Raw genomic sequence first — 22771 nt, 5'->3', positions numbered from 1 at the left:
CCTTTCATGATTACTGTATTTCTATTTTTTTGGTCCATATATATTCACTGGCCATTAGAAGTTTTATTTAATGAAACTAACGTTTGGAAAACAAGGTGGAGCCAGGAGAGGAGTACTCTTTGGACTGGGGAGAAGGAAGTTAGGCGGGTTTCCTCTGTAATTTTTAGAAACTGTCCTATAAATGTTGTTCATGGGAATCAAACATATGGCAGTTTTCTGTTTAGAGGGCCGGCGAGAAAGAACTTCTGGAGGATTTTCTGGACCGTCTGCACTGTGTTAGCCGTTAGCATTGGTTTTAAAAAGGTTTTTGTTTTTGTCCCCCCCCCTCCCTTGTCTGATTTCTATGTTGGAACAAATGTTTAGGAATTGTGTCTCAGCGTAGTGCAAACTGTCCAGAGTGCTGCTCCTGGGGAAGCAGGTAAGGGAATGTAGTTATCCTTTATGAGAAGCCGAGGTGCGGCCATGTTCAGGTGACAGCAAACAGGACCAGTATGCTTTGGGCAGAGAGCTCAGTTTCACTTGTAAAATAGTTAAGATTCTATAGGAAGAAATCTCCAGGATGTGGCAGGGCAGAGTGCTGGGACTGAATGACAGCCAGTCAGAGTACTCAGCTAGGCAAAGGAACGCCAAAGGCAAGAATTTAATTGAAGAAAGGGGCGGAGAGGAGGGGGGGGCGAGGAAGGAGGAGGAGGAGGAGGAGGGGGAGGAGGAGGAGGAGGAGGAGGAGGAGGAGGAGGAGGAGGAGGAGGAGGAGGAGGAGGAGGAGGAGGAGGAGAAGAAGAAGAAGGAGGAGGAGCAGCGGCCGCCGCCGCCGCCGCCCTGGGCCCTCTCCAACACACCCAAATGACCAGATTCATCATTGCACGAAACTTCACAAGTTACACCCACTCCCTCGCCGGCAGCGGGGAAGGCTACAGCTTCCTGATTTCAGTTACTGGAAGTTGGAGAGATGGAACGGCAGCCGGGAGTGTGCGCCTCGCTGAGCCACGGGTGAGCTTTGAAAATTTGATCCATTTTCCACCCGCAATCTTCTGGCGCTGGGTGACCCGGGATCGCTGCTGCGTGAGGCTGTGCTGTGGGTGGCTGGGAGCCCCGGAACTCTTTACTGTGGTCTGGGGCTGGGAGACTGAATTGCCAGAGCCCTGGCTCTGCTTAGTTTCTATGCTGCGCCCCAGAGCGCTGCGCTTCTCAGTTGTGCTGAGGGACGCAGGCTGCCACGCGTGTTCTGACCCCCCGGGAAAAGGGGTTCCGGCTCGAAAACTTCATCAATCTCTCTTGCCTAAGCGAGGATCATTGTATGGGAAATGGGAAAGAGACAGTGAGACTGATCGTGACATCCACCAAAGACGCTTCCTGCCGGAGCGACCCACCGTGCTGTATGCGCCTGGGGCAATTAGGCTGTGAATAGGGTAGGGTGTTTGGTTGGTGGAGGGAATGCCCTAGGAGAGGTCTGCAGTTCTAGGCTGGACTGGTTTCTTTGGGGGATATTCTGAAGCTGTGGCTCCGGACCAACACCTGGATGGGACTTCTGGAGCGAGGGTCTGGAAGGCTCCTGTTTTCCCACAGTTTTGCTTTTAGTTTAGTTGAGCTAAAAGCCCCTTTGCTGTGCGGAGAAGGGGCGGGGAGAACTCTTTGTTTATCTGGAATTTCATTTTTGATGTAAGTTTTTCTGCCGCTGCTTTGCTGCTTGATCTGATTCATTGCTTAATCGAATTTTGGGTGGGGTGAAGAGAGGAAGTTTGGCTGAAGGGTGGCACCCGGATGGGGTCTTTGTAAGAGACAAGATCCTAGCAAAACATGAACTCCCCCCGCCCCCCACTCTGCGCCCACTCCCCCAGTCCTGATTTTTGTTTTCAGCAGGCTTTCCTGGGTATGTGGTCTTTAATTGTTGTGTGAAGTCAGAAGGACGTTTTGAAGCTGACATACCTGTTTTGTGTATTTCGGATCTCATCGGTGATTTGGTGATGCATTTTGAGCCAGGATTTTGTGTTTGTTATTAACTAATCCTTCATGAAATTACTTGTATTATAATAAGAAAGGTGACAAGATAGCTGGGTCTTGGGTTTGCAACTAACTATTCATTTTGCAACAGTCTTCCTTAGTTTGAAGAGAGTGGAATTGGAGGTGTATCTGGTCATTTTCCTAGTGTCAGGAGGGATGGCTTGGCTTTCTCAACAGTCTTCCATTCTAGTATTGCCTATTAGGGAGCAGGCTGCTGGGAACCTTCTGCTTCCTTGAAGGTAAAGATCTACATGTACAGGAATGGACTCTTCATAACCAAACTAGACCTGTCCCAGGGGAGACCAGGTGGCATGGCCCAAGCTGTCACACCTGCTAGCTCTTATGTGGCTCCAGAAACAGCCCAGTAGGTAGGTGGCTGTGAGCATGATGATGTTGCACCTACTTCTGAGGAACCTGTTGTCTGACGCTCTGCAGGAGGCAGCTGAACTGGATCTTGTGATGGCCAGGGCACACTGAGTAATGGATGGGACTCATGGAGCAGTACCCGGTAGAGAAAGGGGAAACAGTGAGTCACAGATGTAGGGCTCCCTGGGGGTGTATGGGGGTATATGGGGCTGGAGGTGTATGGGGCTGGAGCTGTATGGGGATGTATGGGGGTGTATGGGGCTGGGGATGTGTGGGAGTGTATGCGGCTGGAGCTGTATGGGGGTGTATGGGGCTGTGTGGGGCTGGAGGTGTATGGGGTTGGGGTTGATTCTGCTCTAGGACCAGTAAGTGTCTGAAAAGCTTCAATTCTTGTGTTACAGTCATCTTTTGGCTCTGTTTGTTTTATATACTTTTAAAGTTTTAAATACAGTTGATCACAGATATATAGGACCACTGAACTTTTTTGTTTTAGTAACTAATTTTCCTTGGACATTTCCCAGTTCTTGTAAGGTTTAAAGTATATTGGCACACAGTTATATTGAATAGATTGTTTTTGAAGACAGACATATGTAAAAATGTTTCCTTTTTCATTGTTGGCATTGGTTATATTTGTTCCTTTTCTCTCTTTCTCTCTGTGTGTGAATGTGTTTTACTGGGTCTAAATCCATGACATCCTGGGTGAGTGCCACACCACTAAGCCACACTTTCCCACCTGTGTGCATTTTCATGATCAGACTTACTAACATGTCAGTTTTATTGCTGTTGGAAGAACCAACTTGGGCTTGTACTTGGCACACAAAGCCCACCCTCCTTCCCGAATTAAAAACATTGAAATGTACATCTAAAAAAAAGTCTGCCTATGGGATGCTGTCAAAAAGGTTTTATGATATCCTTTGAAAACAAGCAACAGAGTCCCTCTGCTGTCAGGAGGAAGACATTATGTACTTGTCTTTGTGTCTTTGACGTTGATTGTGTTTCTCTGTTCGTTAAAGCATACTTTCTGTTTGTGAGCATCATACATATTGGGCCAAATTGTTCCAAGGTGGGTTTTGTGTATTCACTGGGGCACACCCTTTGAAATTATTTTAGAAGCATGCAGCCAGAGTGTGCATGAGGCTGCAAGGTAATTTAATGTGGAGTGTGGGAGCATCCAGCCCTCTCGGCAATACACATTTACCGTGTGCAAGAGTAGACAAATTTGTGGTAATGACTGGGGAGGAACATTTCATTTCTGTTCATATTTAATTCATGAACCTGAGTGTTCTAAAGTGTGAAGCAACCTTTCTGAGTGTGCGGCCACGTAAGGGCTTTGACTCTGTGGGTCTGCCTGTAAGCTGTGAGGTCTCAGGATAGTGTTTAACCTCTGAGTGTCCATGTCTCCAGTGATGATGTAAACGAACCACTTATGGCTGTCGGTTCTACTGAGACTCTCCAGGTTTCATGTAGGACACCTCTTGTGTGATTTGGCACACAGTAGGCTCTTTGTGAATGGCAGCTCATTGAGTGTCTCCTGTTTCTAGTCCTTTCTGGTGATACTTGCAATCTCAGCAGCTCCCTGTGCTTATCAGAATACCGGAAAAGGATAAAATAGAATTGGGAATGGATTAAAGTATCCTTCCTATCTGTCCCCTCCTCATTGGGAGTGAGAAGATCTTCAGGGACATCTTTTACATTTCCTGTGTTTTAGTCTTAGTTTCCTAGCTAAGTGATGGCAAAGTGATTGTCTATTTCTTTTTTCCAGTGTTTACCATACCTTCCTGGGAGTATTATTATTTTTCAGTTCATCTGTTTTTTTCCTCTCCACCTTCCTCTCATTTCCTTCTCAACAGAAGTGGCATGTTGAGCCACTACCAGGCGAGCTGGGAGAGAGAGGGCTCAGGGCAGAGGCGACTGCCTGGGTTTTAGAAAGGAATGTTGGGTTTTGAGGTTCTCCAGCCCAGAGCCACTTGATCTTCTTAGGGATTGTCAAGTAATAAGGTCCTGGGGAGTGTGATATGTGCATTGTATTTATGCATCTGGAGTTTCAAGGGGCCGACCTGGGGGGTGGGCGGGAGTGGTGGCTAGCTGGAGAAGCATTCGTTTCATTGTTGTACAGGGGTGGGTAGTCATTCTCTGTTGTGCCCAAGGATAGATTGTAACTGATGCGCTTCAAGTATGAAATTATTTTTGCAGAAGACAGCTGCTCTTGGTCCAGCCTGTCTGCTCTGCTAGGCTGTCCGTGCTGGTACTGTTTCATTTGAGTGGATGCTAGAGGGACAGAGGGAGGAATGGAAGGTGGAGTTCTCACACATGTCCTGCCCCCTCTTTGAGTGCGCATGAGCCAGTGTTATCGTGGTATTTATCCGGTGAGAGTTTGGGGGAGCCGATATCACCACTTTTGGGAAGTTTTGTTTGCATGATATTTTAGTGAGGGTTCGAGGTTTTCTCCTAATCATAGAGTCTCGTTCAGCACCCTGGTGTCTCCACAAGCAGCAAGATGGGGTGGATGGATACAGTCACTGCCATGCTGTGGTCTGCAAAGCCTAGCAGATTAAGAGCCTGGAACGTCCCCTGGCTTCATTAAACACCAGTTGCTTTACCAAGCATTTATGTAGTACTCAGCACAGAAGTACTGTCACTGTGACATGTGAGGCATTTCTTCTGTGTCCTCTTGCCTGACAGAACTTTTCCTGAGAAGATGAGGCACACGCAAACTACTTACTCTGGATAGGGATTCCATGACAGACCAAATACTGAAACCACCAAAGTCCAGCTTGTTGAACCAGTGAATTTTACTGGGGCTACTTACAGGAACATGGGTGAGGGGTTACTCACAGGAATAAAAATGACTCCTGTAAAGACAGCTGTATCACCAAAGCCTACCCCTGCATGGGTGACCACTCACAAAAGCTGGGAATCTGTAGCACACTGCACAGCCTGCAGGCAACCCAACAGGTTGGACAGTGTCCTTAGACTCTGGTCTAAGTCTTCCAGGCAGTTGGTTTCTGCTTCTTCCAGGCAGCTGGTCTGGTCTCAGAGTCTTCTAGGCAGCTTAGATTGTCTAGGAATCTTTTTTACTGCTTACTCTGACAGGGAGGGGGTCTAGTGAATCTGGTCAGTTTCGGGGACTTCCTGAAGCTGTTTTGAGTCGTTTATCTTTATGCTTAAGGAACTTATATGCAGAATGGAATGTTTCAATCTTGGAGGAAATTGTTAAACTTTATACATGTTTTTGAAATATATGCAAAATGAGCCTAAACCCAGTCTCTATCTGCTCTGACAGGTAGAACTATTGTGGACTGAAACCCACCTTTCCAGATCTGAAAGAAAGACTGAGGAAGAGGAAGGGAGCGTCAGTCCCGGAGACGATGATGTTCTGAATTCTAGTCCCTCACTCAGGACCTGAGCAGCGCCTTCAGATGGCACCTTTGGAGATCTTGACCAAGGCTCTTCTGTTTGGCCTGGGGTAAGTATGGTGTTTGCAGAATAAGCATTTCACCTGTATGACCTTCACATCTTTATTGTCTTGGAGTGCTGCACAGGCACAAAGGAAAGTTTGGTGTTGGTGACTGCTTCTGGGGGATGGAGGTTACAGTTCTCCTCACCCGGAATCAGGCTTTGAAACGGGGTTTCAGATTCTCAGGCATAGGCTACTGTTGTATTGTTCGATGACTTTAGAAGTTGTCTGCCTACCTCTGAACTTCCCACTTCCTTTTTGCCTGCTTGTCTGGTGTCAGGAAAGGGAAAGAAAGAACAGATCTGACAGCACTGGGGGAAACCTCGTATTCCAGCGTGTGTGTTTGTTGCGTGGAGGATCCTGTTAAATGAGACAGGCTCAGTCCTCTTCTACCTGCAAAATGTGCTTGGGGAAAGTGTGACATTTCATGACTGTCATTGCTGTGGTCAGACTGGACAGTTTCATTGTGTGACCAGTCTGGAGCCTTACCAGAAGGGATCTGGGACTAAAAACATACGTGAGGAAGAAGGCTTCAAAAAGATAACTTTCTTTCTTGGAAGTCTAGCAGAAAGGGTCACACACTTCATTTCCCCTCTGTCGTTGGGGGCAGTGGTGTCATTCTAGTTCCCACTCTAGACTTTATTGGGAGAGAATGATAACACCAAGAGGTACTTTTGAGCGGATGGAGCAATGGCTTAGCAGATAAGAGCATCTGTTATTCTTCCAGAGGACGTGGGTTCAATTCCCAGAACTCATTTGGTGGCTCACGGCTATCGAAAACGCTAGTTTCAAGGGATCCGATGTCCTCCTCTGGCCTCTACAGACATCTGGCATGCACCTGGGGCAGTTACTTACATTTAGGGAAACAACTCATATACATAAAACAAATAACTTTTTTTTTAAAAGGAACTTTTGAGCAATGCGAGTTGCTATATTGTTCTTCCCAGGTTTGCTTGCTGCTTACTAACTTACCCAAGCTTGGTTGATGGCACACTGTGTATTCATTTTTTTTTTTTTAATGTTAATTTCAGCAGGTTTTGGTAAGATGCTGGCAGATGCCTTTGAACAAAATAAGAACCCAAATGGCAGCCGCTTCCTGGGGCCTGGCAGACCCCTGCAGCTTCTAAGATTTCCCACCTGCATTCCAGGTCCTGCCATGGGTCTTGCTACGACCTGTTCTTCCAGTATTGCAGGTTGCTCCTCCCTGCCAGAATCTGGAGCCAACCTGGCCACTCCCCAGCAGCTACCAGAGAAAGCTTCTTGGGTGTTTTTATCATACGGTGCTGTGACCCTGATTGGGTTATGTGCTCTTCTCAAGAGGTGGAGATGATGTCAGCGACAGTTCCTCCTGTGTAGTAATGCACTCTGCCTGTCTTCTGTTCCTTACCCTTGGGACCCAGACTCTTTCTGTGGGAGGACTTTTCTGAGAGGGTTTGGCTCCCCTTTGATCAAGTACCCAGGAATCCCCAAACCTTTATCTCATCCTTTGTGAGAGCTATTCACTAGAAAGATGTCCTGAGCCAGCACCATCATTTCTCCTTATCCCATTCCCACGGACTTCCTGTGGCTTCTATCCCTCCATGGTCTAGCACACCACAGATTTGTCTTGACTCTTGCTTAGGTCAGTTATTCAGAGCAACGGAGTTGGGATATGGCTGAGATCAGATGCAGACTCTGGTCCCTTTGCTCTATAGTCTGTCTTCCCAAATAAGGTGCCCTGATGGTCCTTTCCCTTAAACTCTCCTTTTTATGACTCGCAGTGGCTGCGTGGGTTACTTGAGTGCCTCAAGAGAGGCTGCTCTCCGATCAGTCTTCCAAGACTGTGTCAGGGCATGGCATCCTTGCCAGGCTTTCCCTGGAGCAGTCTTCCCCTAGCTCTGGGCTCAGTCACTGTCGCCTCTTCCCCAGGTCGGCTCTACCTCCTGCTCTCTTCCTACTTTAGACCCTCCAGTCTTTTTACTCCAAGATGCCAGCATTGCCTGTCTACCTTTCTCTTGAACACCTTCCTCCCTGAAACTGCACTGCAAGTCTTTAGGGCTCTGTCCCACATAGGAAGTCTTTAGAGGTCACCTAAAACCTGCTCAGAGACTTCCAGAGCAATGTCATGTGTTTTTGAGTTCCTCAAGTGAGGGGAACACCAGGGTTAAGAGCTTGAGTAAAGGAAGCCTGTGCTTGTCTGAGCCCGCGTGTGTTCACACTGCAGCTGCTCCAGCTGAATTATGGATCGATGCATCATCCCTTGGCTTCCAGTGCAGAGCCCCACCACCTACCCCGAGGGAGCCAAAGCAGGTTTATGTAATGAATAATGTCCATTTGCTCCCAGTGCTCAGGCCCGTGGCTAAGCCTGTTCCGTGGAAATGGGAAGATAAACTTGCCAAGCGTCTTGCTCCATCCTCCTGTTTGAAAGACATCACTTGGAATTCAGTTGAGTTTTATCTGGTGGCCAGCCACAGTCCACAGCAATCTCGACCACATACCAGACATGCTCTGCCTCTTGGGTGTGTCCTTCTTTGTAAGGTAGTGAAAAGATGGCCAGCCTGGAAGTCAGAAAACCAAAGGAAAGAGACTGCATGCTGGGGCATCCTGGCACACACATCTGACCCCAGAAAAAACACACTGATCTCTGGGAGTTTGCAGCCAGCCTGGCGTACAGAGCAGGTTCCAGGCCAGCTAGGGCTACTTAGTGAGATGATATCTTTAAAGAAACAAATAGGCCACACACATTGAGCACCTACTGTGTACATGGCCTTCTGCTAAGTGCTCTCAGTCAGGGCAGGGACCTGAGTCCCAAGATCTCTTTGCATTTCAAAACATGCAGATATTCAAGACTCCATGGGACTGTTTGCCTGCTCCTCTGGACTTACTTTTGAAACTTCTAATGCCTAACAGCATATCAATGCTATGAAACTGTTACACAGTATTATTTAGAGAGCAATGACAAACATTTTATCTGTACTTGTATTGTACAGAAGTATATATTTTTTCTTTAAGTGCTTTTAGTCTGCGGCTGGTTGGATGTATGGATGCCGAGAGGTAGATATGAGGATCAGACCATGTGACTAAACTTCCTTCCTGTGGCATGTGAGAGTCTCCTCTTTGAATCCAGAGACAAAATCCATATAGCTGGACTGAACTCATCGTCATTCATTTCCGTCCCCATGAACATAGACCTTCGGTTCTAAAGAGAAACAGGGCCTTTGATGATGGTGTCACATTAACTCTGGAGAGGCTAGAGAGAAGCAGGGCCTTTGATGATGATGTCATATTGACTTTAGAGGGAAGCAGGGCCTTTGGTGATGATGTCACATTGACTCTAAAGGGAAACAGGGCCTTTGGCGACGATGTCACATTGACTCTAGAGAGAAGCAAGGTCTTTGGTGATGATGTCACATTGACTCTAGAAAGAAGCAGGGCCTTTGGTGATGATATCATATTGACTCTAGAGGGAAGCAGGGCCTTTGATGATGATGTCACATTGACTCTAGAGAGAAGCAGGGCCTTTGATGATGATGTCACATTGACTCTAGAGGGAAGCAGGGCCTTTGGTGATGATGTCACATTGACTCTAAAGGGAAACAGGGTCTTTGATGATGTTGTCACATTGACTCTAGACCTTGTATGCCTTGGTGTTTGGTTCTGTCCTGACAAGGTCTTTAGTGTTTTGTGAATTGGTTAAAGTGTTACTTGAAACACCATGACTGAGATGACTGAGTATGTCTAGGGAAGTGGGTAGATGATAGTGGAAAACTGCAGAATTAGGGATCTCGCTTTAGGCTTTAGTTTTAGATGTTTGCCCACAGATGGAGTGGGCTCTTTGAATTCCCCCAGAAAAGTCAAATTACTTTCTAGTCTTTTCACAGAGTTGGGGACCATTTAAATGGAAGGCCTTGGGTGGCATCGGTCTGTGGTTTATATGGTTTATATGGGTGTTGGAGCTTTGAGCTGGATGCTTGGGACACTTCCTCTGGTTTGTCTCCCTCCTGCCCACATTGCGTAAACACTGGCGTGGCAGGGACAGATGGCCATTCCTGAGCTTCTTTGATGTCACATTTGGTTGCCTAGGTGGGGGTAGAGTGGTTGCAGCCAGTCTCTGTGGGATGAGGAGAGGCTGGCTGGGAAATACCCACTTGACAGAGGGTAAACAGAAGGAAAACGCCACAATAGCTGGGTCCGTGTTCAGTCCAGACAGCAGTGGGGTGGGATTTACACAAGTGTTTTGCTTGGGAAGGAGCCAGAGATCACAGAGCACAGGCCTTAATTGATGCACTGTAGAGTTGGAATTTTTTTTCACTGAATGAGTGGGGGTAGGTAAGGGACTGCTTGTCATTACTTTCAGGGTTTGGGAAGAAAAAAAAATCTCTCCTAGAAGGGAGAGGGTTAGGCTCAGGGGAGGGTACCTAAATCCCAGGTAGTCAGTGGAGAGCTGAGCCCTGGTTATAAGTGTGGTTTCCAGCTGATTAAACAGTATTCTGTGTAATGAGGGCCAAAAGCTTTGAGGAGAAAAGGAAGTTCTGTAACGAAGAGAAACCAGACAGGAGGGCGTGTAACGGTCTAATGCTGAGAGAAACGGTTGACAGGGACTGAACATCAGATGGCCTTACAGGAGCTAAGGTTTTGAGGGCGCAGTAGAGGATGCCACCATGGGCTGCTTGCAGACCAAGCGTGGCCTCTGACCATGGTGGAAAAACTAAGTCACCGACAGTGCCTGTGATTCTCGCCTTGGGCTAAGAACTGTTACTTTTCTAATGTGTTTACAGAAGTCCAATAGGTCAAACCGCGTCCATGTATTTAGCATCTGTTTGTTGTGCTTCATAGTACATTTTTTTTTGAGTGGGTTGAAGTTTTGGGCGAGTCCATTCATTCTTTTAAGAAATCATTTATTATATGGTTGGGAGTATGGCCTTCGGAGGTACCCTCGGGAGATTCAGTAATGTGTGATGCACAGCTCCCGCTTTGTCCGGGACAAAGGCATGGCTAGATCATGAGGACAGATGGGGCAAGTCAGGATATTAACCAGCAAACTGTGATGCCTGAGGACAGAACGAGGGTGGGGTGGTGGGGTGGTGGGGTGGGGGGTGGTGTAACTAGGGATGTTGTTATTGTTAAATGTTTATCTGTAATATAATTGTCCCAGGATTAGGATGGTTTAAGTTAGACTCTTCAGTTTTTACAAAGGTGCAAACCACATTTGGAATTGTGAGTCTGGGGCTTCTATGGTATGGGAGTGTGCATCGCTTATGTGTATAGCATTCGTAGTGTGTTTGCTGTCAGTGCTGGGTAGCACTGACGAAGGACAGACAGCTTGCTGTCAGCCGCCCAGTCATCAGGGAAGCTCGCCAGTGGTACAGTGCTCAACAACGCTGAATTCTGATGTCTAGGAGGTCAGGTATATGAGGTGCATTTTTTACTTAAGATGATGGGTTTAATTGGGAAGTTAGTCCATTATAAATTGGAGAGTGAGACTGGCTTAACTTGTTTCATTGATTATTTCCAGTTGCTCCCATTTTCCTACCAGTGATAAGGACTTTGTTCTTCTTTATGAATGAAAAGAAATCTATTTGTGTTTATATCACAACTTAAAAATCCATTCTTCTGTTGTCAGACATGCAGGTCCAGCTTTTTGTTTATGTCTCTGGAGTGACCTTCAGGGCATGAGTTTGGGAGTTTTGCTGCACAGCGCTCTGGAGAGCTGTGAGCATTTTCTTCTGCTGTTCCAGCATTGGTTTCGCCAGAAGTTGCTCTTCAGGGCAGAGTGATTTCTCTCTTTGTATTTCTATGTTAGTCAGTTCCATACAGATATGCCATGGATTCTGACCTACCCCCTTGCCCCTCATACCCCGTCAGCCTCTCCTCCTGTAGGTCCCTCTCCCATATCTTGTTCACATCTTTTGGTTTTATGATAAGCTTAGTTACGTACATTTAAGTAAAAACTTACTTGCTGATTGGGGTTTACGTAGTGACATATGGAAAAGAATGTTCCGTGGACAGGACAAAGTCGAGAGACCTCCCGTCCTTTCCTCCTGAGCACTTCCCGCCTCTGATTTTGACCAACTAGTTGGTAGGATGAAAGTCTCATCCGCTAGAGTTTTCTCCTAACACAGTGGATGTTAGGAGATATGTTGTTGGCTTATGAGAGTGATCCAGTCACTCTTGGGTTAATGGTTGAGGCAGGAGAATTGCTCTTTGAGAACAGCACAAGTTACATAGTGAGTTGAAAGCCCACTTGACCTTACAAGAAAGCCAACAAAAAAGCCATTCATTACCTAAGGCCTGCATGTCCATATGTATCTAATGTCCATACATAGTTTTGTGTGTGTGTGTAGACCCAGCCTTGGCTTGACCTTATGTTTTTTATTTATCCATCATACCAAAGGGCAGGCTCTATGGCTGTACTTTGTGTGTGTGTGTGTGTGTGTGTGTGTTATGTTTAAAATGTTGAGTTCTTTTCCTTCCCTTCCTTTCTACTCTCTAGGACTAGGAGGTTTCGTGTAGGTTGAAAAATGCAAACTACAGAAAACACAGGATCTGGAAGTAATTTTCATCAGGAGAGAAATTACCCAAATGGGAAAAGACACTATTTTGTTGCTTGCCAGCTGAGGGAAACACAAGAGTGGGTAACTTGCTTTCCTTCAGTAATTGGATACATTATACAAGGCTAACAATTTCACTGGGACTTGGCAGTTAAATGAAAGCGAGAGGCAGGCCCAGGTGTTCACTGGTCCCCTCTCCTCCAGAGTGCGTGGAGGTGGACGTGGACTCAGATCACCTGCTTCCTCTTTCTGTCACTTGAATGACAGTGATTGCTGCTGATGGCGCCCGTTCCATCTCTGTATGCCACCTAGACAGGGCTGTGTGGATCAGCCCAGGGCTGTGGGCTGTGGGAAACAGGCTGGGAAACTCGCTAGTCTGGTGCCAGCCTTCCCTAGGGCACAGGACTAGGAACCAGGCCTTCACATGCCTCATGTTGGGATTCTCAATCTGCTTCCAGGGGCTGGAGTCTGTGGTCCTGAGAAGTTAGTTGATAGTTTAAGGTCCTTCATCCAAAAGATGATTTTTTTTCCTTTGGAAATTAAGCAGCTTCTTTTGGTCTTCATTTCTCATGACATGATTTTGTCCTTAGATACCGTTGCCACCACCTTCCTTCTTTCACGTAGCTCCTGATCCTGCCTGTGACTGATGGTCATGGTACAAAGGTCTGAGGCCTTCTGTCTGTTTTAAGGTGAAGACGTTCACTTTTCCCAAAATTTTGGCCCATGTGACCCTAGTTGTGTGTATCTTAGAGATAATCTGTCCATCTATCCGTCCATCTATCCATCAATTCATCCATCTATCTCATCTATCTTATCATCTATCTATCTATCTATCTATCTACCTACCTACCTACCTATCTAATTTATCTATATCATCTATCTATCTATCATCCATCCATCATCTTGGATGTTGGAGGGGATGGCCTCTTGGCCTCATGGATGCTGGGTAAATGCTTTACTTCTGAACCACGGCCTGGGCCTGGTTCTTGTGGCTTTTGTTTCATCATGAGTTTGCAGTTAGCTGTTGAGATGTAGTTGGTTACTTTCCTAACTGTTTTCTGGACCCAGTTGCAGAGGCCCCCAGGTGTCTCTGCTTGAAGAGTTGTTCTAATCTTTGTTGGCCACCTGGTGGTATGTTTGAGGGGACACCTTCACTCGCCTTTCAACACTGCCTCTGTTCCTTCCTGTGTTCAGGTCATGTGTAGGGAAGTGAACACTTGAGTTCTGCAGACGCATTCAATTTAATAGGTACAAAGGAAAGTATCTGGATCTCACGTCACATTTAGGGTTTATAAATCTATTTGAAGTGCTCGGGTGAAAGCATCGTGTGTTCATCTGTGTGTAAAACCAAAACCAGACTCATTGCCAGATTTAATTTGTCAAGTGTTCTTAGAAAGAGGCAGCTCTCTAGAGAGTGTGAAGCTCATTTTGTTTAAAGCTCAGAAAGATCGTTCTTTGCATTTCTCTTTTTGTGTATTCCCCCCCCCCCCCCGTACAAAACACTCTGCAAAACACCCCGCACACTCGGTTCATGGTAGCTTTATTCAGAATTGCCCAAAATTGGAGGCGACCAAGATGTCTTTCAGTAAGTAGGTGGACGCCTACCTCATACGGTAGAGTATTATATAGTGCTAAGAAGAAATGAGGCAGCCATGAAAAGGTCTAGAAGAACCTTAGATTTGGTTGTTAGGGACTGGGAAGCCTGGAGGGATGGCTAGATGGGGGATCGAGGATCGATTGGGTAGTCTGGTAAATGCGTGAAACGTGTCCTCTCCAATCCCTGAGGATGTATAGTCTGAATGACTTCCAGAGTGATGTCAGTGAAGGATTTGTGGCAATATTGATGTGTCATGCGGGTTCATCGGTTTTAACAGATGCCTTTCCTGAGTGGGATATGTGGGCGGAAGGGGAGGAGTCACTTCTTAGAAAACAGAAAGTCTATGGAAAAAAAATCTGTCCTTTTGCTACAAACCTAAAACAATCTATATAATAAAAGTTTAAAACACAGCAACAACATAGAAACCCAAGCTAAAGAGATGCACCCCTCAGTTCTTCCCAGGGGATCCAGTCAAGGGTCTATTGCTTGGCCTGGGCTAATTCTTAAAAGCCCCGCAGACCTTCTGCTTGGACAGCAGTTGCTAGGCAGCATAAGAAGTTGCTATGTCAAGAATTGTTTCTATACCTGCAGAATTGGGATGTGACAAGAATGGCCTTTGTCCTGGTATCTTCACAGTTATGAGGCACCAGTCTCTAGGTTCTGTTTGCCCCATCTGGTCATGTACTGTGCTAGCTGTGTTGTGTTGATACAAAGGGGCTTTTCTTCTTTTTCTGATTGCTTTGGTACCGTTTGTGTTGTCCAGACCTAGGTTTGGGGATGGTTAGAGTTGGTAGGGCTCTGATAGTGATTGAAAGTCCTAGAGACCTGGGTTCAGAGCCCGCCCTGGTCTTTGTGACTTTTCAGGAGTTTCCAGGGTCTCTGTGCACAGGGCACATGAGTATGGAACTGGGTTGGTGTGAAGAGTTTCCTGCAACACTCGTTGGGACGGACTGTCCTTTATTGTTTGAAGGCAGCATCCTGGTCCTCGTGTTTACCACAGGCTTCATTGGTACCATGCTCAAGTTCCAGATAGTGGCCATTCAATGGTAAAGAAGACTTAGAAGAAACCCTCTGCCCTCTTGAATCTGCACTGTGATGAAGAAAGAGAGTATACATGCCATATGGAAGGTGACCGTGACCGTGGAGAGAAGCAAGGGTTTGCGTAGCGAGGATTCTTTTCTGGTGGTGCTGTACCCAAGATGACCAGGGGCAGGGGATTGAGCTCTGTTGGTAATAAGAGGGCAGAGTGCTGGGCCTGTTATCATGGAGACCCCTGAGGCTTGGGGTGTGGTGTAATAGAGGCCTTTTGAGGGCTCTGGTCTAAGGGAGTCCAACCTGATTCAGGTGTTAGTAGGCACCTGAGTTGAGTATAGACCAAGCAACTTCCTTGTTTGGACCACTGCCCCAGCCATCCATGTCTCTAAGCACTGATTACATCTTGTTATTGTGTGCACACAGACAGATCTCCTGGTGCCATCCCGTCTGTGTTAATAAAGTTGAAGCTTCTCTAGGTATAAATCTTTGTCTTTATAGTTGGTAAGAAAAGGGGCTCTCATCATTTGAGGGTAGTGAGTTGAGAAATTCTGTAAGGAGTCTAAGGATTGATGAAAAAATGCTTAAAAACAATCCATGGTTCTCTGCAGCCCAGTGTCCATTTACCTTTCGATCGGAGAGCTGTCTCCTCCACCCTCGGTCCGCTTTGCCCCTTCCAGCTCTAGCCTTGAGGTTGACCCTTCTCCAGTGCACGCGTCTCTTCTGATTCTGGCAACTGACTGGAAAGTTAACCTGCTCTCCGGAGCTTCATCTGAATCACAGCCTGAACACATGTGGTAGATGTCGGACGCCTTCAGAAATACAAACCTGGAGGTTTTGGCATCTGACCCGGCTCGCCTGTTTTAAGTGGTGGCTCGCCTGTTTTAAGTGGTGTGTAGTAAACTTGTCCGCAGATGTTAGTGGACCGGTCTGCTTTGAACAAAATAATAATAACGTTCACATCTGGCCCCCCTTTCATCTAGTATTCTTAAAGTCCCAAGTGCGTCTTAATTACCGGAAGGTAAGAAAGGATAGAGGAAAATCACTTTAATAACTGCAGCAAAAACCTTGGAGGGACGGCCTCTGGGGCCAGCAGAGTGACAAGCATTCTGCACCCTGACCTTGCCTTTCATCTGGCCACAGAGGTTCTCTGTAAGTGTTTCCTGCTGGGAATGCCTCAGCAGATAGGCACAGAGTGCTGTCTCACCCCCAGCTTGTTAGCACTGTCCCTTCAGATGGCTTCTTCTGTCTTCTGTGTTCTTCTTGGTCTAATGGGGAGTTCTGTGGTGCTTTGTGGAGAGGATGATGCCAGTGAGGAAGTTTGGTTTTCTTTCCATCCCTTTGGTTTGATATGCAGCTAGGTAGCCATTGCCTTTGGAATAGCAGCTGCCAGTCCAGCTGCTAATACGTGATTTTTTGTTAGTAGCCCAGGGCCTCCCTTGTACCCAGATGCTCTCCCTCCAGAATGCATTCTCTGTAAGTTGGGATAATAGAAAGGCTGGAGAGAGTCGTTCCTTTCTGACAAAGGAGGCGCGGGGCTTTGTCCATCAGAAGAGCCAAGCAGAACAAAAGCCATGGGGGAAGTGGACCAGTCCTGTGATTAGCTGTGGGAAATCCAGCTGCTGGCTCCTGGGAGGGGAACTGGGGCTCTTCTCTCGGAGATCAAGGGCTGCTGCCTGACAAGTGGAGAAAAGCACTTGGCAGGGTGTGAAGCGTATGCACACAGTTAACTCGCAGAGGACTGGGATGCTTTGGTTTTTAAAACAGAAAACCTTTAGCTCCATTTACAGAAATCCCTAGCAGCTGTCGTGCCTGTGCTGTTGATTTCACAACATCATATTCCCCTTCTTGACGCGGTGTATGGAAGCAAGCGATGCAAAGTATTGGAAAAGCAGGCTCCTTTATCCTCCGTCTTCATGGCGTTGAAGACAGCCGCGTATCTGTCGGCATAGGTACGGAGAGGTGAATGCTTGTTATTTTTTGTTGGAGGTCCGGCGGATCACAAGTGCACTCTGTGACAGGACCATGCTCTGAGCGATATTGTCGCATTGGTGTGTTGTTCATCCTAATTTCCTTATGCCATGGGGGCCCCTGTTGGTGGGTTGCTAGAATGTTCCTTAAATAAATTTAGCAAAGAAACGGCTTAGGAATCTACTTTAGTCTTTGGGAGGCAAAATAAATAGAATCCTCTGTCCCCTCCTTGTTCTGTGTTTTCTTCTCGGGCCTTTGTTTCCCTTTGCTCCTGCCGATGTGGGGGAGGGGGCATGGATGGATGCTAGGCTTGCATGCGTGTTGGGGACCAAACTCAGATGGTCAGACACAGTGACAAGTGCCTTCGCCAGCAACGAGCCATTTCTAGCCTTGAGCTGGTGTTTATGGAGTACAGCTTACTATACAAATTCTCTCGTGGAGAGTTTGAGGGACACAGAAGAGCATGGGGAACCTTGAGCTTTCGGAGGACAGAGACTGCTAGAAGCCCAGATGCAGGCCCAAGGGCCCCTGTTGAACACTGTTCCAGCCTCCTCCTACGGTTCTTCCTTGTCACCTCCTGTCTTGGCAGTACCCCCACCCCCACCCCCACCCCCCAGGTCACTTTCCTCCTCACAGTTCTGTATGTGTCGAGGCTCTCAGGACGAGGTCACTTCCATCACTCCTCACTGTACGTCTGGGGTGATCCTGCTGAAACCCCGATTCCGTGCACCTTCACTGTCATTTCCTGGCTCATAATTATTTCAGAGACTCTCTAACTTCATCGTTGCTGGCAGAGGGCACTCTTTAAAACCGTCCTGACTAATTTTTTTTTTTTTGACTAATTATACTTAGAAGTATAAAGTAAACAGGCATATGCTGAACTATTTTTTTGTGTGGTAAACTATGCCCAACGTAAAATTAACCGTCTTAACCGAGTGATTGTGCAGTTATTACCGCAGTTTTCACCACTGCAGACAGAACCATCTCATTGGGTAATCCTTTCCCACTTCATACCCTCCGCCCAACCTGCCACAGGCCCTGCAAACCTCCGAACCTCCAGCCTACATCGACTTTGCGAGCTTACTATAATGAAAGTTTTTGTCTGTCCTATTTCACTGAGTGTCATGCCTACAAGGCCCCCACACACCGTGGCATGGCTCAGAGACCTTGGCAAAATCACAACTTCTAATGTGTATCGATTCTGCCTTCTTTATCGGTTTCCACCTCCTGATTGATATGAACACAGCGGTCAAACTCCCAACAAGGACTGAAAACAGTCCAGTTATAAAATGGACAGTGGACTTGGATTTCCATTTTCCCAGAGAACAGACATACATGTGCCTGAAGAAGCATGTGAAAAACACACCCTATATCATGAATGATTAGAAAAATGCCGGTCAGAATTACAGTGAGATGCTATTCATAATCACTACAGTGGTGGCTTTTTCTTCCCCCCACCATGTAACTCTGCCCACATTCCCACCCCACTTCCCAGAGAAAGGATCTCAGTCTGTAGCTCTGACTGGTCTGACACTGGCCATGTAAAACAGACTGGCCTTGAACTCATAGAGATCCATCTGTTTCTACCTCTCAGGTTATGGGGGGGATTAAGGGTGTGTACCACCACGCCTGGCTGCATGGTAAGTTTTTATGATCACTGTGTCACGGATAGAGATGACCTGTGAGAGTGACACTGCGTGCATGTGGAGGTCAGAGGGCAGCTCTGTGGACTCAGTTTTCTCCACCTTTGCATGGTCCTGGGGCTGAACGAACTTAGTGTGTCAGGCTTGCCTTGTCAGCACTGTGCCAACCAATCCAACTTGCCAGCCTGGCCTGTGTGCCAGTGTGTGTGTGTGTGTGTGTGTGTGTGTGTGTGTGTGTGTATACACATATGCGTGTGCATGTGTGTGTATATTTAAACTGGAAAGTAACAAGTGTTGGTAAGGGGGTGGGGAAGCTGGAACCCTTGTGGGCTTTGGTGAGACTGTAAGAGGGCAGCTACTCTGAAAAAGATTGGTAGCTTCTCAGAATGTGGAACCCGGGGTCACCACACAAGACACCCTGTACCGATGGAAGCGCTCCCCAAAGAGCTGACAACAGGGATCCCAGTGTATACTTGTAAATCAGTTGATTGTCTTCTGAATATGTGTTATCATTATTTATCAATTCCTTCTGTACAAGGGAGATTTACGTTGCCATCCGGGCATGTGACCTCTCCTGCCTCACTGTAGAGCCCCACAGACAAATGCTGCGAGCCACACGTGCTGCTGTAAGGCTGCCGAACCAACATAGTAGAAACACCTGAGGGCATGGGGTGCAGGAGACCCCAGGGAACTGCTCCCAATAAGGAGCCAGGCTGTACCTTTTTAGAGGCGTTGCCAAGATAAAGGATGTTATCAAAGACATTTGTATTCAGAATTCCTTTATTCTTTAGTCTTCTAGTCTCTGAGCACCTCCAAATCTTATTTCCCAAGTATGAAATCTTGTTGGATTTACCGTGATAGAATTGGCAGCTTTTGCAAGTCAGTCTTTCAAATGAAAATGCAACTATGAAGCAGAATGCTGCTTTGGGTTCTTGCAAAGTCACTGTGTCTGTAGATTCGGGTCTCACTCTGCTGCCCGCTAAGCTGTTGGTAATTTATACTGGACTTTTATTGGCCTGGGGTTCGGGCAGCTCTACCTAACTATTCATATTCTGGAAATCTGCTTCCAACAGTAGAAAGAAGTATTCCTTCTTTACAATATTCCTGTTTAATTCTGCCCTTGTCCCGAGTCTGGTTCTTGGGTTCTACACTGATGGGGAAGGGTTCTAAGTCAGGCGTGGCGGTATGCATCTATAACTCCAACACCATGACTTTTGAGGCAGGAAGGATTCTGAGTCTAAGGCTAGCCCACGTCTCACAACACAAGGAGTTCGGTATGTCAGTAGAGTCCATATCTGGAATGCCCGAGGCCCAGAATCAGATCCGCAGTCCTGCATAGAGTCAGGATTGGTGTCTTACAGCACTTTAGAAGTGGAGACAGGAGGTGAGGTCAAGGTTATGCTGAGCTACGTAGAGCACTGAAGGTTAACCTAGGCTAGACTCTGTATTCAAAACGAAAAGGAAAATGAACAAAAATAAAGAGTTCTTAAGTCCCATGGGAGGAGGCCTATGGGTAGAGTCCGAGCTGGAGGTGGAAGGTGAGAAATGAGTGAAGCACTGTGAAGTGTTGTCAGCCCTCTTGGAGTTGAGACAACAGAGGAGGAGGAACTCTCTGGGTTCAGAGAATCCTTTCTCTGCCCAGGTTCTGAACCAGCTAAGAGAACACAGAAGGCAACAGAGTGAGACCAAGGATAAAAGTTTGTTCCTAGTAAACGTGGGTTGGAAGTGAGACGTGGGAACACAGCCACCGTGGGTCCCCAGCACCCCAGCCGGATAGTTAAAAAAAACCCCACACTCCTGCAGACAGAACACTGGGCCGTAGTAGCCCAGGGTCCCCCAAGTCCCCTACTGTGTGGCCTAGAGCCCAGCTTATTATTCTATGGTTCACAGAATGGGTTGGGAGAACAGAATGTGTGAGTCCTGAAAACTTTGACAACAGCGAGACATTTCCAAATACTGAATGACCAAAAAATTACTTAATAATGGAATGTGAAGTGATTTGGGCAGAGCTCACCTATGTTGGCCCACGGCGCCGTGTTGTGGTTCCGGACACACAAGTGCACCGTGCAATCCAACATTCCCCAGGCTGCCAGTGAACACTGCCTGAGATAGCTCAGCTCAGATCTGACATTATGGTAGACTGTGAATGGCAGTGTCTTTATATAGTACATACCATGTTTCCTTCTCCCTAGCTGGAGAGGTAGCCCTGTGCTAGAGGGCTAGCACATGTTTGTCTAGCACACGTGAGACCCCAAGTTCAATCCCCAGTAGCACTGCCTGCCTCCCAGTTCGCTGTTATGAAAACGTAATAGTTTAGTTATGGAGAGCAAAACCTTTAACATTTGCCTCCGTTTCTCAGCATGTACGTATCAAATCGGCATTATGGGAGCCTCCTGGTTCTTGTCCTCTCCGAAGAAGGAGCAGAGCTGAGAACCATAATCTAAGCAGAGGTTATTAGCAAAGCAGGCGTTGAAAAGGGAGATTGGAGTGGACCATCCCATGGTGTGCCTGGCAGCAGAGTGGGTTCTGTGTTGTGACCAAGCCAGCTCAGTCAACTGGGTCTCAAGAGAGGGAGTGAGGATTAAAGAAAAAAAAAGGGGGGGGAGGGGAGAGACAATTAGACAACATTATAACACAACTCCAGTCAGTTCTGAAGCTGAAGCGTGTTTAAATTTTTGCAGTCTGCTTTTATATCATTCTAGGTACATGCAAAGAATCCGGTCAGTCCTAAGGCGTAAACAAAGTGGTAAGGCACAAACAAGGCATAAACAAAGGCCCTCTGATTACTGTATTTAGGGACGTATTACCAAGACCCATGAAGATCCAAAGAGCACATACCTCAGCTGTATTCATCTTGAGTCTACTTTCTTGTCCTAGACCAATGTCAAATTCTTGCCAATATCCCAGAAGGAGGACACCAAGAGCTTTCCACAGTGTTGTGGATTTTAAAGATGTTTTGAGTATTTATGAGGTGGGGGGCATTCACGGAGTAAGGTGAACCCCTCTTTTCTCCCTAGTCAAAGGTCGACAGGTCTCCTTTTAATGGTATTGCTTTCAGTGATCCCCTAGAAAAGCCCACAGGAGATTGACCGCTGGGGAAAGCCCCGGTGCCTTTGATCTCTGGTATAGCAGTAAGAACAATCTGTTTATGTCCGTAAGGAAATTTAACCACAGAGCGTCATCAGGAGCACAGCTTCCGATACTCAGCTGCAGTGTTCTGGGTTGCATCCTAGCTGATTCTGGAGGCGCTCATGGCTGTCAGCTGCTTAAGGCATTGGGTTGTCTTTGAAATTGAGGTTTGTCATGGAAGCTCAGGCCAAGAGTCTTAAAATAGTTTGCCAGACCACATGAACAGAAACAGGACTTGGGCCGTCTTCTGGGACTCCCCTGTTCAAGGGCCAACACTAATGTCCGTTGTTTGTAAAATAGTGAGCGAATCTTTGAATTTCATGGTTGGTGTTAGAGTTTTGATGTTAAAAGTGCTGGAGACACGGCTCAGCTGCTCTCCCCTTAGGACCTCAGCTCTGTTTTCCTCATATACACTGAGCAGCTCACAGCCAGCTGAATCCAGCTCCAGGGGTTGTGCCACCCTCTTCTGGTCCTTGCAGGACTCTGCACTCAAGCACGTACGCACACAATAAAATAAATCCTGGAACACGCCTTTAATCACAGTGCTTGAGGGGCAGGTGAAAATGGGCACCTGTGAGTTTGAGGGCAATCTGGTCTGCACAGAGTTCCAGGTCAGGCAATCAATCAATCAATCAATCAATTGGTAGATTCATACATAACTAAAATATGAAAAATTTAAAAATTTGATTTGCTGACTTGAGTGTTCTAAAAACTGGTTAAATAAATTTCAGCTTGTGATTAGGACAGAATTTCCAATACCTTTCAAAATGGCTTTAAACATACTTCTATCATTTTTTAGTGCATATTTATGTAAATTAGTATTCCCATAGACACACCCCCCCCCTTGTCTTATGGTTACTATTGCTATGATTAAACACTATGACCAAACACGAGGTGGGGAAGAAAGGGGTTATTATGACTTACACTTCCATTGCACTGTTTATCACTGAAGGAAGTCAGGGCAGGAACTCCAGCTGGCAGGAATCTGGAGGCAGGAGCTGATGCAGAGGCCGTGTGTGTGTGTGTGTGTGTGTGTGTGTGTGTC

The 22771-nt window shown here is 46.8% G+C and overlaps 1 protein-coding gene across 1 annotated transcript in view; it reads left to right on the top strand.

The window, feature by feature from the left end:
• The first annotated feature begins 825 nt into the window (after positions 1-825).
• Tiam1 (TIAM Rac1 associated GEF 1) overlaps positions 826-22771 on the top strand; it is a 182048-nt gene continuing 160102 nt past the window's right edge. The window contains 2 exon segments of the mRNA XM_034515218.2: positions 826-990; positions 5651-5833. The gene's annotated coding sequence lies outside the window, so the exon portion shown is untranslated.

Source organism: Arvicanthis niloticus, chromosome 12 (assembly GCF_011762505.2).
Source record: "Arvicanthis niloticus isolate mArvNil1 chromosome 12, mArvNil1.pat.X, whole genome shotgun sequence".
NCBI classification, from domain to species: Eukaryota; Metazoa; Chordata; class Mammalia; order Rodentia; family Muridae; genus Arvicanthis; species Arvicanthis niloticus.
The sequence above is the reverse complement of the archived record's forward strand: the minus strand, read 5'-3'. Positions and strand labels throughout refer to the sequence as shown.